Here is a 16986-nt window from a genome sequence, read left to right as displayed (position 1 = left end):
ACCTCCTGCAAATATTTATGAAGTTGGTTTTTACGGTGTGTTTTTAAAGCTGGTGTGCCATAAAGTCATTAGTGACTTGGTTTATGCTAGCATTTTGTAAGCAAAGTGCAGGGAAATGAGTGTAGCTTGGGCGTCTTTAACCTTTTGTATAGTTTGTACAGTTTGAGGATTTCTGAGAATATTTTTTTCTTCAAATATTCCAGTGTCTGCTTTTCAACAGGGAGAATGTTCTGCTATCACTGCTGAATATAATAAGTGGTTAACTGCATCCTTCTGAGATCCAGAGTAAACGTGTGAAGTGTTTGATACTTTAAAAATCCTTTCTAGAAGGTGTGTATTCTTAATTTTGCAGAGGGTTATATTAAATGTTACTCTATTATCCCCCCCCATTCTAAATCGATCTAAAAAGCAACATAAATCTGTTAAGAACAAGCTTAGTGCTTTTCATGCTATGCAGTAAAAACTATATTAAAAAGGGTCGTTTAAGGAACATTTCAGAGCATTGATTTTTGAGCAAATGTAGAACAGGTTTGTGGTTACTACATGTGGTTTCTTCTATTGGTGGAAAGAGTGGATTGTCCTACGAACCAGTAATTGGACTTGGCTCTTCTTGAGAATAATAAAAGGAGCATATCATTCATTTGTAAAAAGTACGAAGTCAATTCAGAGGCTGCTTGACATGTGCACCCATTTTGCTGCATTTCAAAATGCCTTCATAAAAGATGTAGGTGGTATTCAGCTAAACAGGCGCACTAGTGCAAGGATGTTCTATGCATAGGATTAGGGGAACTCCCTGGACTATATTTAGGGTAACACAGTCAGGGGAGAGGCTGGGAAAGTTCCATTACACAGCTAAACATCCTAGCAGTAATGGAACTGTTTAACTAGATACCATCCTTTGGTCATATCTACACCATATATTTGAAGCTCATTACTTCCCCCAGAGAATTCTGGGAAATTAAGGGTGCTGGGAAGTCTAGCCCTGTAAGGCGTAAACCACAGTTCCCAGGATTCTTTGGGGGGGGTACGGTCACATGCTTTAAATGCATGATATGAATGTGACCATAGACCCAAATTGCCCTTCTCCTGTAGGCCTCATTACTTCCACCATGTGAATGTCTCTATTTTTCTGGCTCCACAAAAATAGCAACCTCAACTTCTGAATTAAAATTGGAGGGTTTCTGGGAGGGATCCACCTAATGAATCCCAAGCTGTGAACAAAGGCTTCCACTCGTACAGCAGGGCTTTCTCCTTGCACCCCCAAAATGGGTTTGGTTGGGGAGATGAGGTTGGATTATTCCATCTGGCATTTGGGACGCTTGTGCTCACCAGATAGTGCAACCCTCTATTCTTATAGAATTGTAGAGTTGGAAGGGATCATGAGAGTCATCTAATCCAACCCTCTCGGAATCTTTTGCCCAACACGGGGCTCAAACTTGCGACCCTGACATTCAGAGTCTCATGCTCTACTGACTTAGCTACACCTTCGTCTGTGCACTGGTCTGCCTCCAGAGTCTTTAGCATGTGAGTCAGAATCACCCACTTTTGTGTATTTTGTGTGCCTGCCTCTGGCTGCAAAGAGGTCAATATCAGAACAAACTCATTGGGAGATGTAATGTGATTCTTCTGTTTCTGTTGGATTTGAATACTCCTGTTTATCCCAGTGCGGAGACTCAACTAAACTGCCTGTGTCTGAGGAGGCTGATTGAAAAGAACGAAAGTCAGAGAACCACGTGAAGATGCAGCAGAGAGCTACCTCCATGGGTGGGTTCTTTGAGTTCATGGGAGCCTTTAATTCAGGCATAGGCAAACTTGGCCCTCCAGATGTTTTGGGACTGCAACTCCCATCATTCCTGACCACTGGTCCTGTTAGCTAGGGATGATGGGAGTTGTAGGCCAAAAACATCTGGAAGGCCGAGTTTGCCTATGCCTGTTTTAACGTGAACAGTTCTCCCTTACTGCAGTTCACATACCCTGGTTTGCAGTTTGGGGGAGACAGCTTTACAGGTTATGCATCTAAATCGGCTGGGGAACCTTTTGGGCTTTCACATGTTCTTAGACTCCAACTCTCATCAATCCTAGTCAACATGACTACTGTTCTGGGATGATGGTAGTTGTAATCAGATAACATCTGCAGGGCAACAGGTTTCCCACCCCTAACCTAAGTAGGGGAGAGTGAGAGCAGCTGTGTACCATTGAATCATAAGCAAACTGAACCAAAAAGCTAGATTTTGTAGGTTTATTTTTGCAGCTTTGTAGGTCGTTGACAGCCAATATGATTGAACTTGGATTGGATATTGATGTCCTGGCATTAGCCATGTATCCCTTTAGTCATGTATCTCCGTCTCTGTCCAACAGTGGTCTTGGGCAGAATGCTGTTCCCTCAGTCCTGTTTCTTCCACCTTCAAATTGTGGTGGGGAAAGAAGGACGTTGAAAGTCGGAATGAAAGGATGTTTGTGGTTGTTCTTCAGAGAGGATTTTGCACACTTAAATGTAACAGTGAATATAGGTATTAATGCATTCCGAACTGAGTAATGTACAATTAGCCAAGTTCTCCTTTGTTGTGCTAAGTGAATTCATTTCACACTTTTCTAGTTCTATGAATGTAATTGTGCAGTTGTTGTGATCATGACATACAGGTAAATGCAGTTTAGCATCTTTTGATGAGCACTTAGCTAAATGTTCCTGCTGGCATTATCTGTCAGCAGGTAGGAGCTGCAATGCTAATGATTCAGTTGTTGCTGCACATTTCAGTAAACAGCTACTAACACAAATTATACCATTTCAACTGGGTCTTTCTAGACTTGGTAAAACACTCAGCCTGTGTGCAGTTGATCTTTTACTGATGCATTTGGCAATGGTAAGAAATTTGGGTCAGTATGGAGCAGACATTTTAACTTGTTGGAATTTTCTGCAGATCCTCAGTTATATGCACGCTGTGGAACTCTGGATATCCTCAGTAGCATTTGACACTCTGGTTCCACGGCATGAGCCAGAACCCAGTATGCTACTAGGAAGATGTGCATAGGAGGACCTTGCTTAGTTTGCTTTTTACAGGGAGCTGACTTGATCTGATGCTCCCAAGAATTTGCGCAGAACAGGACGCAACTCCTTGATGGATCACACATTTCTCAGGATTCTGCGACGTTGTTTTGATGTGCAAAAAAACAAATACAAGAAAGTGCATTGAAAAGCATTGAGAAGTGCATATTTTATGTAAAAAGTGCAAATAAAATATGTACAGTTTAAGGGGGGGGGGACTTTATTATGCTTAAAAAGAAAAAGCACCAAACTGGCTGGAGCAGACATACAGCTGAGGGCGAATGAAGCCAAAACTGAATTAGGCAGCTCAGTTTCAGCCCTACTCCAAAGTAAGATCATAGGATCATAGAATGCTTCCTATGCCAAGTCCAGTCATGGGTCAGTATTGCCTGCTCAGCCTTCTTAACCTGATGCCCTTCAGACATTTATGGGAGGATAGCTCAGTTGGTTAAAGTGTGGTTCGGATGACGCCAAGGTTGCAGGTGCAATTCCTGTATGGGACAGCATTGCAAGGGGGCGGACTAGATGATCCCCAGGGTTCCTTCCAACTCTGATTTTGCACCATAGCTGCCATCATTCCATGCTGGCTAGCGATGACTGGACTTGTAGTTCAAAACAGTTTGAGGGAGCCAGGTTGAAGAAGGCTTCCATTGAATGGCCATGGGAACTGCAGTTCACTTTTGCACATAAAGCTTGAATATTGTAGAGAGATCATACCATCATTGGTGGTACTTAAAATGTGTAGAAAAGGGTGAGTGCATAATTCACTGGTTTATCAGTCCTCCAGCAGGTATTATGTATGGTGCTGGTTTTCTCTTCAGTAAGTTCTGAACTAAGCATCCAACAGATGGGGGTGTAGAGCTTCTCTTTTACGCCCTTCAAAAGCACAGTTCTTTCAGTAGCATGCAGTTTCTCATTTGAATACCATTTTGCTTGTGTAATGGCTTCAGAACAAGTTGTTCAGTTCATAAGGAGAAGGGGGAAATGAGTTCACACAATACACTTGAACTTTAAAAGAACTGGCACAGATTATGGCGACCTGTCTCAGTACCACTAGGCGTAATGGTGTTTTGGCGCTGCTAACGAGGCAATTTGAGGGTTGAAAGTCCGTAATGCAGACATTTCTGGAGCACAAGTTCATTTTCTACAGGCTGAATTGAGTTGTTTAAGCTTTTCTCTTTGGAAAACCATTCTGTCTCTAATCCAATCCTGCAGTGGCTTGTTTATTAGAAAACGGGGGGCATTGCAGCCTGGGTTTCCCCCCGTGCTCCTTTTAGCCATGAGAAAATTGTCTAAAACTTGGTACTGAAAAAAAGTTTCCCATAATTCTAGAGCTGCAGACATCGTTCTTGATTTTGATGGTTTGAAAGACAGACTCCAAATTAAAGCTGTATTTTAAAGCAGGTTTGGAGAATTCTTCCTTTGGCAGGCTGTAGGGCAGGCTGCTGCAGCTTAAGTAACGAAGATTAGTTTATAAGAATATTTACATTTGCATTTCACTAGAAAAGTGGCACAGACCCTTTGAAAACGCTGAACGTTTACTGATTGCAGAGGTCCAGTTTTATGCTTCTTTGAAGTCCTACATTAAGTTCATGCAAGTTGCAATTGCCCCAATCGCTCAGAAGTTGGCAAGAAAGCAAAATTGAAGCCGAGGTTGTCCACGCCCCTTTTGGAAGGGGAAAGCCTTTCACTGTGTTTAACAGGTCAAAGTTCTGTTTGTCATCCCAGCTAGGTGTGATGTAAAGTGGAAAAGTTTTTAAGCTGAACTGAAGGGATCAGGAACTACTCTATCTGTGGAACAATGTGAGTTATCTCCACATGTTTATGGCTTAGTATAAACATAGCATACATTCTATCGTCAGGCCAACAGCGAGTGAGTCAAAAACAGAAAGACCTTTCCACATGACTGTGCAAAGCACTCTAATGTGGGAGTCAATAGTTTTGCTAGGGAACATGGAGGCAGTTCTTTGAAATTAAAAATAAGAAGGGAAACAAACCATCAAAGAATGATGGGCAAAAGGTAGCCTTTCTAATGTGCCATTTATTGTTCTTAATTGGAGGTGTGTTCCAGTGCTGGAGACACAAAATTTGCATGAAACAGTTAAAAGATGGTTGGGGGGTGTGTGCTTGTATGTTTTCTGCTACAGTGGTACCTCGCAAGACGAATGCCTCGTAAGACAAAAAACTCGCAAGACAAAAGAGTTTTTCGTTCTTTGAGTTGCTTCGCAAGATGAATTTCCCTATGGGCTTGCTTCGCAAGACGAAAACGTCTTGCAAGTTGATTTCTTTTTGATTTTCAATGTGTTACAGGAAAAATCCGAGGGCTCCCTTGGACAAAACAAAGATACCAACCAGGATAACTTGGAGCAAAACAGCAGCCTGTAGGCTTGGCCTTTATTGAACTGTTGCAACAGGGTATTCCCCTCACTTGCAGGAGAGAGGAAAGACCCAGAAGAATAGTGTGCAAGGTCTTATAAAAACTTTTGAAATTCCCCTCCTCTAGGTCAAGCCCACCCCCAGAAACATCATGCATACATTACAGAAAGGAGGGGTTGAGGGAGGAGTTGTGGTGGTAACATCATGCATACATTACAGAAAGGAGGGGTTGGGGAGGAGTCGTGGTGGTAACCTGAGTGTCTTGTCACCTGGCTGGTTCCTCTCTTCCCCCTTCCCCACGGAGACAAAGGGGAGTTTGCAGTTTCCTGCCCCCAGAGGGAAGATCTGATCATTGTCCTTTGTTTCAGTCCATGCTGAATCCACTTCCATATGCAAGTTCTTTGTGATCTTGATTGGCTTCTGTCTGGGATCATCAGGGTTGGCATGGGCAGGGCTTCTGTGTATGTGCTGAGAGGTGAAGGGATTATGGCTGACCAGGACTAAGTCACCCCCCTTTGTTAGTTCTTGTCATATGGAGTAAAATAAAAATGGAACAGTGCAAATCCGATGTATGGTTGATTTTCTATGAATTTATAACAGAAATGTGGCGTATGTAGTGTGTGAGTGTGTGTGTGTGTGTGTGTGTGTGTGTGTGTGTGTGAAGTTTATACAAACAGAATGATTGGGGTGGGGGGGGGGTTCCTGCTACAAATGCATTCCTATGGGAATCCGTGCTTAGCAAGACAAAAAATTCGCAAGATGAAAAAACTCGCAGAACGAATTAATTTCGTCTTGCGAGGTACCACTGTACTTCTCATTTTTCTTGCCATGTGGCAAATCCATTCCGTGCCTGTAATACTTAGTGCAGCTACAATCTGCACAGCAGCTGTAGTAGAAACAAGTTTCATTGCCTGCAGGGGAAATGGAAATTTCCCCAGTATAGAATGTTCCTGGGAAAATGTGGCATCCCTCACTCGGAAGGGAAGACGGCTGCATTTTGTCCAACAGGTGAGTAGCATCTTGTGTGCTTTAGGAGAAGGTGGAGCCAGAGGGCTTTGCAGATATTGGAGGTGGGTTGCTCCTCTGGAGTTAGAGATACAAAGCCTGGGTATCTCTGTCCAACCCAGGAAGAGTTGAAAACTCGGACTCTAAAGCCTGGGAGCTTTATGACAGCACGTTACTGTTTGCTGTGAGGAGGGAGTATCTCTGCTAGTCTCCATCCCATTGATAATGTCATAGTTAATGCTGTAGCAAAATCTAAGTTACGCCTACTTTTGCTTCGAATATGTAATGTTGCCCCAAAATGAATAGATTAGAGCCAGTGTCGGGTGTTTCCTTGGAAACTCAATGTAATTTGTGCATCTAAACCATAAGGAAATACAAAAATGCATTTTTGTTTTGTAGGAATCACTTTACTGCTCTCTGACTGCAGAAGGCAAATCTGTTGGCCTACAAACCTTCGTGTAACACCTGCTGCGTATTATTAGTTGTAGATAATAGAACACGGGAAGATTTCAGAGAAGCAAACAACAGAACCAAACCCGACTGTGGTTCTTTGACTTCTGGCAAATGTACTGCTGGGAGACCTTGGATGTTGCAAAATCTTTTTAAAAAATATTTCACCTTCTTTGTCAAGTATATAATGAAACGTCACTCCTAAAAGATTTATTACTGGAAAGTATTTAGTTACCAAGTGGTGGAGTATTTTTAAAAGGGCGCGGGGGACATTCTAACATGGGAGGCTGTTTGCAAAACAAGGAGCTAGTTCCAAAAAGGTAGAATCTCCAAACTGTCATAAATTGGTTATTGGGAAAATGCAGATATAGGGACTGTCTGCACGTGTTATACGCGTAAGATGCACCAGTTTGATGCCCAGCATCATCTGCCAGTAAGGGAACATGGATGACTTACGGTGAGATAGAATGGTTGGCATTTCTCCCCCTGCCCCAATAAGAAAGGCACAATTACATAAATGGCCAGTGTATTTAAGGTAAAGGGACCCCTGACCATTAGGTCCAGTCGCAGATGACTCTGGGGTTGCGGTGCTCATCTCACTTTATTGGCCGAGGGAGCCGGCGTACAGCTTCCGGGTCATGTGGCCAGCATGACTAAGCCACTCCTGCGCACGGAAACACCGTTTACTTTCCCACCGGAGCGGTACCTATTTATCTACTTGCACTTTGACGTGCTTTCGAACTGCTAGGTTGGCAGGAGCTGGGACCGAGCAACGGGAGCTCACCCCGTTGCGGGGATTCGAACTGCCTGCATTGAAAAACACGCTGCCTCAGACTATTGATGTGTCTTGGAGGATTTTACTATCTTCTTCAAGGCGCCAGTACTGATGTTTAGGATTTATTTGATGAACTGTCCCTTGCTGGTATACTCTCCTTGCATATTGCTCTATAGATGACTTCCTACTTGGAAAAATGCTGCTGAGCTGCTGCTGGGTTTCTACAATATCTGTTCTTGAGTTTCTGGTATTGATTGTGGTTTCCTACTTCACAGAGGCAACGAGCAGAATTTTAATCACCTGCAGTTTTGTTTTGTTTTTTGGCAGGAGTATTTTCATTCGCTTACTAGAGTGTCTGTAGTTTGCTTAGGATCAGTTTTCAGTGAGACTTCCTCAGCAAAGCTGAAGGTAGGAGGAGGCCCATGGAGGAGTACTTTAAGGGGTGTGGGTTATAGGTATAAGAAGTAATCTTCCATCACCCCCTTCGTCTAGATCCTTCCCATTGCAATTTTCCAATATTGAGCTTTGCCATGCATTTCAGAACAAATTCTCTGCGCCTGATTTAGGGCAGCGGCAAATGATTTTTTTCCACCTTCTGTTCCAAATAAGATGATGTATGAATGCCCAGTTTATCAAGACAGCTTCTAGCCAGGATGCAAGTTCTCAAGTCTCGTTTTGCGTAGGAATGACCTCATTCTGGGATCATATGAAGTCCTTTATGACTGAAAAAATATTTAGCATGGGTTGGCGAAGTTTGCAGAGTAATAACCTGTCACGCTGCTGATTTCTGCTCCTGTAAACAATAACCGTTTCACAAGTTATTGATAATATATTGCTAGGAAAACACATTCCTGGACACTGAGGTCTCATTTGCTCCCATTCTATCATTTCTAAGGGTTTATAATGTGATTTTGAAACAATTCTGAATAAAACAGTGTTCAGATGTATGGTCCATAAATTTCTGTTTCTGAGAAACGGTTGGCAGACAGGTTATCAAAATGTGAAACTTACTGAACCTTTATGTTTCCCAATAATTCTTAAGCTTTTGGGGGGCTTCAGAAAAATGTCAGAATTTCTTGGTAAGTCTAGTCATGTACCTTGAATAAAGAAGCACATTCCTCCATAATTTCCCTCATTTACTGGTCATCAGCGCTCAGTCTTTTGCTAGCTCAGTTCTTCCTTTGCTTGGTGTTTTTTAAATTGGTGAATGTCAAAAACGAAGCTTGTTTTTGACATTTACCCACCAAGTCATTATAAATGACAGAATTAAGGGTAAGCTTTGAGGTTTTATTAAAAAAGTGTCGGGATTTCCTCCTGGTCTCAAAATCTTAATTATATGTCAACATTTATTATTCATTGACACTGACATGATACACGCATACTAAAAATCAATAATTGCATGGCTTTAGGGGTGGGTAATGGTTGGAAATGTAAATAGTATGGATTTGATCTAGAATTATTCATGCTGAAAGTGGACTCACTACAATCAGTGGGACTTGTTCCATTGATTTCAGTGGATCTACTCTCAGCATGATTCAGTCTGGATCTAACTGTATGTAAACAGCTTTTAAGATGCTTCCCCTGAGCTACTGCTGTTTACTTTGTCATCTTTAAAGATGGAGAAGATCTACGATGCAGTAGGTAGCTTTCTGTTAATGCACAGGGACTTTACATTGCCTTGCTTCCAGTGGCAGCTCCTCCCTTTCAAGTTTGGATAAGTAGCACCCATGTATTCTTGCATGCACAGAAGCACTTCCTTGATGAGGATACCAACCAGAGAGGTGGGGGGGGGTATGATTCATTGATGAAATGAGAGAATTTTAAGACTTCGACAGTAGTTTTGCCAGGCTTTTGTCTTTTCCAGTACAAAAGAGGAACAAAAGATTGCAGTCATGAGATTTTACATAACACTTTAAATGGAGGTATAATTTAACAATTTGTATTCATAATCCCAAATAATTTTGCTTACAGAATAGAGGTGAGAGAGCATTGACTTATCAAATTAGTTCAGAAACAAAGTGCTAATCTTGACGGTCTTATTAACTTGCTATTTTTTTAATGTGCTTGCCCAAATATCCAAATAAATCACTGGAATAATTTCCTCCATATCCATTAAAAATATTGTGTCGCTGAGTGATGTCTGAGATCTAAAGTGTTGTATGCCCAAGGCGGAGGGACTATGTACCTTTGGTACTTAAGCAGTACAGTGGTACCTCAGGTTAAGTACTTAATTCGTTCCAGAGGTCTGTACTTAATCTGAAACTGTTCTTAACCTGAAGCACCACTTTAGCTAATGGGGCTTCCTGCTGCTGCCATGCTGCTGGAGCCTGATTTCTGTTCTCATCCTGAAGCAAAGTTCTTAACCTGAAGCACTATTTCTGGGTTAGCAGAGTCTGTAACCTGAAGTGTATGTAACCCAAGGTACCACTGTATTCCCTCTGAATGCCAGAAGCCAAGTTGCTTCTGAAATTGAACAGATGCTTGCAAACAGTTTATGATACAGTGCGTGTCTCAAATAGTACTGAGAAATTATTGAATAGCTAGGGTGTGTGTGGGTCCAGTTCAAAGAACAAAAAAGTTTTAAGGAACCACTGATCTTGCCCAAACTCCTAGGTGCTCCTACAGTAGCTCTGTGCATCCCAGCTAGTGTTGCTTCTCACAAAACTTTTAAATATACAAGTGCCCCAGATTTAGTTGATCAGAAGTTGGATTCCAACAACCGTGTTTACCAAAATACATGTTTGTAAATCACGTCCAGTTTTCTTACCAGTCTTTTTTTGCAGTGAAAAGGTTCATAAAGAGCATCTACAGTATGTTTGGGATACACTTCAGGAAATGTGTGCTGCATGATTTCATTAATTACCTAGAGGGGTTTTTTTGTTTTTTTTTTTTGGAGGGGGGTGTCAAACGTAGAATCGGCCATTGAAGCCTACTTCAACTAAGTATTAGTTCTGCTTTTTATTATGCAAGCAAAGGTGTGTCTATAACTCTCAGGGTCCTCTCCAAATTATACAGATTGCACATATTCAGTCAACCCATGTATAAAATGTTGACATTCCCCACCCCCCAATGTAGTGTTCTTATTTCATAGAATTGTAGAGCTGGAAGGGACCACGAGGGTCATCATCCTGTGGTGCAGGGATCTTTTGCCCAAAATGGGACTTGAGCCCATGTTAAAAGAATTTTAAGGTCACACATACACACACAATGTTCATAACTGTATATATACCGTATTTTTCGCCCCATAGGACGTACTTTTTCCCCTCTAAAAATGAAGGGGAAATGTGTGTGCGTCCTATGGGGCGAATGCAGGCTTTCGCTGAAGCCTGGAGAGGAAGAGGCATCTGTGCGCACCGACCCCTCTCGCTCTCCAGGCTTCAGGAAGCTATACGCAAGCCTTGCAAGCCCTTTCCCGCGGGCAGCAGCCTGCAGCCCCGGCGAGTGTCCGCAAGCCTTGCGTGCCCAGCGGGAGGTCCTGCCGGGCGCGCGAGGCTTGGGGCGGCAGCCTGCAGCCCGAAGCATGCGGAGCCCTCCGGAGGGTGCCCCGTGCTTCGGGCAGGCGTGTGCAAGGCTTGGGGCAGCAGCCGCGGCTGGGGGGGGGGAATGATTTTTTAAAATTCATTTCCCCCCCCCCAAAAAAACGAGGTGCGTCCTATGGGCCGGTGCGCCCTATAGGACGAAAAATACGGTAAACCACATGTCTGAAACCCCACAGAAAAAGTCCTGAATCAATTTTGTCCCTCCCAAATTGACCTCAAATATTTCTCTGCAAGGTCGAAGGAAAATGGAAAAGCATCCCCAGTGTCTTTTCGTTCACAAATCCTGTCTTAAGGGTATGCCTGTGTATGAATAAGGTGAGCCTGTGACCTGGCTCAGGAACTAAGTATTTATCATTACAAAAGACTGGCCAGCCTCCCCAGGTAATCCAATCAAGTGACCATTAATAGGTAACCTGCCAGGCAGGAGATGAACAATGCACTCGGATTTCTGTTGTAGTCTGCCTTTTCTATGATGTAGGTATGATGTATATGGGGGGTGGGCTACACCCCTTCTGTGATGTATGTATGATGTTTCTGGGGGTGGTCTTGGACTCCAGGGCGGGCAATTTAAAATGTCTATATAAGGGCAGGCACACCTTTGTTCTGGGTCTTCCTCCTTCCTGCATGTAAGGGGAGCACCCTGTTGCAACAGCGTTAATAAAAATCAGGCTTACTAGCTGCTTTGTTTCTCAATATTCTCTGGTTGGCCTCTGTTATTTTCTCCTACCAATAGGGAACCCATGTAAGGACTCTGTACGGGCTCTTGGATACCCCTTAAGGGGAAAAGGCCAGATATTGTTTACAACACCCATAACGCTAACATTAAGAGTCTCATGCTTTACCTACTGGCCTTTTGAGGCATTCTTGCTGCAGTGCAGTTAATTCATCCATAAGAATCGGGGGCCATGCCTGTGAGAATTGCATATTCTTACGGAGCTTTTGCTAATTACTGGTGTATCATTTTGAACACCTAGTTCCATGCTAAATATAACCTTTAACTGCATCAGACTGTTTAGTGCCAGAATAATGGAATGTGACTGTGTAATTTTAGAAGCACATAGCGTGTGGGAGCTATCATCAGTTAATGGAATAAGAATGCAGGTTTAAAAGATAAGTAGGCTGACTTGTAGGTGCTTGAATACTGAATTTCTTTGGACAAATGGATGATGGCACAGGCTAGCAAGAGGGGCAAGTTTTATCTAACGGAAATAACAAATTTAATTATTAGCAGAATCGCATCCTGCATTTCGTAAAATCCTTGTGGGCAAATGTCACACTGTGCTGATTTTAAGCCGTTTTCCATTTATCGCATAGGTTGCTAAAGCAGACTTTATCAAAAAGGAGCTGAATGACTTGTCACGAGGGCAATATTTAGAGCAGCTCAAACTCACAGATGCGACAAACGCTCAGTTCTTCCTACACCTGCCTAGAAGTTGCTGCCATCCAAAAACTAGATTCAAGTAGCTGCTTGTTGATCTCTCTTCTTCCTTCCCTGTTCTGACAGATGTTCTGTGCGTACAGATATATAAACTTCCAGCTCTGTGTTCCTGAGGCTTTGTTTAGAGAACCCTAAAATACCCCGGATGTGCTGGAGATTCTAATCTCCATGATAGAATTTGTACAGGATTGACCTGCATACGATTTTGCGCTCACGACTGAAAATGTTGAAAGCAGCCTCGAATCAAGACTGAAAAGGATTGTATCTTTGCTGATGCTGCAGTATATTTCCCATCTGGCACATTGGCTCGACCGTTAAGTCCCTGAATATTATCCTGCAGACAAATGGTGCAGTTAGTTTCCTAGCTAATCTCTGGCTATTCGTAGTAATTCCTGGTAATGGATAAAAATGGTGTTAGCCTGTTGATTCACGGAATGCTTGTATTTGTGTAGTCAATCAAACGTACATTGTTCCTCAAACGAAGAATTCTGTAGATGTGGAAGTAGACTTCTGTGGAAGGTTTAAGGCACTGGCAAAAATTGGAATCGCTTCAACAGGGTTTTACATTACTGTAATGTGTCGAATACTTTAATTCTGTTCATCTTGGGAGTTGGAATAGTTTTTTTAAAAATGATACGGAATGAAATAAAATACGTATTGAAAATAAAGTTTTATGAGGTAAATTGCCAATCATAATTTGATAGAACCCACTCATAATTCAACAGAAGATGCCTACTTTAATCTTATATGTAGGCAATGTCAGATCAACGTAAGAACTTTAGAGCATAAAGAAGGCCTGGTATTCTTTGAGATCCTAAGCATGCAAATTTTTGTGCACTTGTGTTTCGGCAAGGTACTGTGGAGACATGTGTGCATCTCTTGTTCTTGAAGAATTTTGAGAGCTCACCTGCTGCAGCACTTAGACCATGAGTAGACAAACTAGGGGCCGGATCAGGCGCAATCACCTTCTAAATCCAGCCTGAGGATGGTCCAGGAATCAGCGTGTTTTTACATGAGTAGAATGTGTCCTTTATTTAAAATGCATCTCTGGGTTATTTGTGGGGCCTGTCTGGTGTTTTTACATGAGTTGAATGTGTGCTTTTATTTAAAATGCATCTCTGGGTTATTTGTGGGGCATAGGAATTCGTTCATTTTTAATTTTTTCTCCAAAATAGAGTCCGGCCCCCCACAATGTCTGAGGGACAGTGGACCGGCCCCCTGCTGAAAAAGTTTGCTGACCCCTGGCTTAGACTGACTGGCTAGGCAGAACAGGGGAGATCAGGGTTCACATTCCCCACTCCAGCCATGAAGCTGGGCAAGAATTACTTTGGGCCACTCACTCCAGCCCAACCTACCTCGCAGGGTTGCTGTTCTGGCTTCCCGAGCACGTGGGACAGCCAAGCTAAAAATAAATCATGTTCTGTGGCCCACGTAGATCCATTTGCCAATCCTTGAAGTCTGGGCGGCTCAGCTGCTTAGAGCGTGGTGCTGATAACGCCAAGGTCGCAGGTTTGATCCCCGTTTGGGACAACTGCATATTCCTTCATTGCAGGGGGTTGGACTAGATGATCCTCAGGATCCCTTCCAACTCCACAATTGTATGAATCTATGTAATTGCGGTTTCTGCCACTCGCTGTTACCGCTCCTCCCCTTTTGAACCTATGATGCTGCATTATGCCGTGTTAGATAATCTAGCAGTTTACGGGTACCCGAGATAATTTTTCAAACATTTCGTAATCACAACTATTTCTAATAAGAGGCTCCCTCGCATCCAGGGGGCTAATGAGAAGTCCTCATATATTTCGTTTCATCAATACTGCGCAGCGTCAGGTGATCCCAGGCCATTCACTAGGGGAATTGAACTTTTGACTCTCGGCTTATAAGGCATGTGTTGCTCCCTGTTATGCATCAGATCGGAAAAGCAGTTGTGTAGCAAGTCATTGACTTTTTGGGGGATTAGAGCATGGAGCCATACCCACAGCTCCCTCCCTGTTCCGTTACACTGCATTAGTCTAAACCCATAAACCCGTCGCTTCTTGGCACATTCCCATTTTCGCCTGATTCATTGTGTCCTGCCTGTTACCCCTGACATTTACAAAAGTCCTAGCAAATGACAGTTCCCAGCGCAGCCTGAATGGAACGATTTGAGATTTTTCTCAGGTTGTGTTGCAGTCTGCTTCCCACCAGATGTCAATAAGAGACATATTTGTTGGCATCTTTCACAAGTAGGAATCCAGCACAAAGTACAAACGTCTTTTTGCCCGAATGCTGAGTCTGGCAGGTGCTTGAACTGACTTGCAGACAAAACAATACACCAGTCATGGAACCTATATTGTAATTCTAGGGGGTGTGCCCCTTCTCTCATTGCTCCACCGCCACTAACCCAGGAGTGGGGAACTGTTAGCTCCTACCCCACAGGCCACCACAGACTGGTGGGCAAGGCAAATCACTTATCCATCTCATGTAATCTTTATGGTATCACATAATTGATAGGTGTTTTTCCACCAACCTGTCAAAATCCCTTGTGGGGTTCTGAAGCTTCTGCTGAGGGATGCCAGAAAGAAGGCTGCATTTTGAAATGTGGGTTTCTTTCTTGCTTTTTGTGATGGCAATGGCAGCAGCAGCCTTGTTCCCTGTGCAACATTGGAGGTTGAAATGGGGCGTGCAGCCCTCCTGCTGCATATAAAGGGCTTTTGCAACCATCCATGCTTTTCAGATGCAAGGAGAAGCGGGTGTGTGTGTGTGTGATCGCAGTGAGTTTTCAGAGCCTCCTTTTGGAGCAGAAGAAGAAGAAGAAGAAGAGTTTGGATTTGATATCCCGCTTTATCACTACCCGAAGGAGTCTCAAAGTGGCTAACAATCTCCTTTCCCTTCCTCCCCCACAACAAACACTCTGTGAGGTGAGTGGGGCTGAGAGACTTCAGAGAAGTGTGACTGGCCCAAGGTCACTCAGCAGCTGCATGTGGAGGAGCGGAGACGCGAACCCAGTTCCCCAGATTACGAGTCTATCGCTTGTTGGTTTCTGCTTTCTTCTCTGTGCAGCGAAGTGCTTGTCACGAGACAGGTTGTTTACATTCCACAGAGTCTGTACTGTTGGAGGTTTTCTCACGGGAATAGGAGACTGGATATGACGTACACTGGTTTCCTGTTTTTCACTGTTCTTTGCAGTTTCAGTGTTGATTCTCTCCGTGCTTTTGAGGAGAGATGACGCTTTCTCTGCTCCGGCAGAGGGAAAATGTTTTTCTGTAACTTACCAGCTTTGAACTGTAAATAAAGTAGTATAGAGCATGTTGGCACATACTTCTCATCATTCCGCTGTGCACTGGACACTGCTTATCCCCAACATTTGGTTCCGGGCCCAGAAAAACGCAGTGTTTTGAGAATGGACTTCAGAAGTCGGGCTCCTGGCAAAGGAACAAAGGAGCAAAGAGACGAGGTGCCGGCAAAGTATCGGAACAGCAGCAGAGGGACGGAACGCACGGTATCTGCTCTGCGCGTCAAGATGATTGATGAAGGTATGTGCTACTGCTCCGGGCAGCCTGCCAGCTTCTAATTAATGGCTTTATGGCTGGACTTTGAACTTTTATAGCCGGTTTTGCCATGGCACAGGCAAATGGCTAAAAGCAACACTTTCCTATGCTGGGGGAAATCGAAAGTAACTTTTACAAATGCTGTTGGAGCAAAGCAGCTGCAGATGTGACGCAGCAAGAATTAAGGCAGCATAGAGAAAGCACTTGGGGACTTTCGCTTTTGAACTTGCTTTTGGAATGCAGTTTGAAGCGGCTGCAGATAAGCAAATGCAGTTAAAGAGAACAGCAGCACAGGCAAGGCAGAGGCTGTTTTGAGTTTGCTTTTGGATTGAAGCAGCTGTACACAGACGCAGCATGTATAAAGCAGCCTGATTTAAAGCAGCATAGATAACGCAAAAGGCTAATGCCAAAGTCATGATGGCTAGCTGCAGAAGGCTGGATGAGGCAAGTGGGGAATTTCATACCACTGATCAGCCAAATGCTCAACTCACAGTAGCTTGTGATACTGCCATGATTCAGAATGAAGCAGATCGGCGGGGTGATAGCTGCATGGGAAATGGGGAGACTTCACAGTCATCATCCCGCAGTGCAGTGGAACCACCAGATGGCGCCAAAGCTTTGAAGGCAGTGAAATGCTACTCGTGTGGACGTCTAGGCCATATGAAGAGGGAATGCAGATATCCCAGGGCCAAGACAGAGCAGCGCAGCGGAAGCTCGTCGCGTGGAAAAGGCCAGAGCAAAGGCAAAGGTCCGGTGTCCAGGACAACGCAGCACAAGGCAATGGTCTCACGCTACGCTCCAAAGGTTACAAAGGTTGCAGAGGTCCAAAA

General features: G+C 43.6%; 1 protein-coding gene and 1 long non-coding RNA gene across 2 annotated transcripts in view; both read left to right on the top strand.

Annotated features, from left to right (window-relative positions):
- The window catches only part of HIBCH (3-hydroxyisobutyryl-CoA hydrolase), a 60298-nt gene that overhangs the window by 11569 nt on the left and 31743 nt on the right, over positions 1 to 16986 (top strand). The window lies entirely within an intron of this gene.
- Positions 7550 to 13565, top strand: LOC309363856. Its single transcript, XR_014165612.1, has 2 exons — positions 7550 to 8057; positions 12693 to 13565. It is a non-coding gene; the product is annotated as an uncharacterized lncRNA (long non-coding RNA).

This window comes from Podarcis melisellensis (assembly GCF_964234715.1).
Source record: "Podarcis melisellensis genome assembly, chromosome: 1".
Classification (NCBI taxonomy): Eukaryota; Metazoa; Chordata; class Lepidosauria; order Squamata; family Lacertidae; genus Podarcis; species Podarcis melisellensis.
This window is presented reverse-complemented; position numbering and strand designations above follow the sequence as displayed.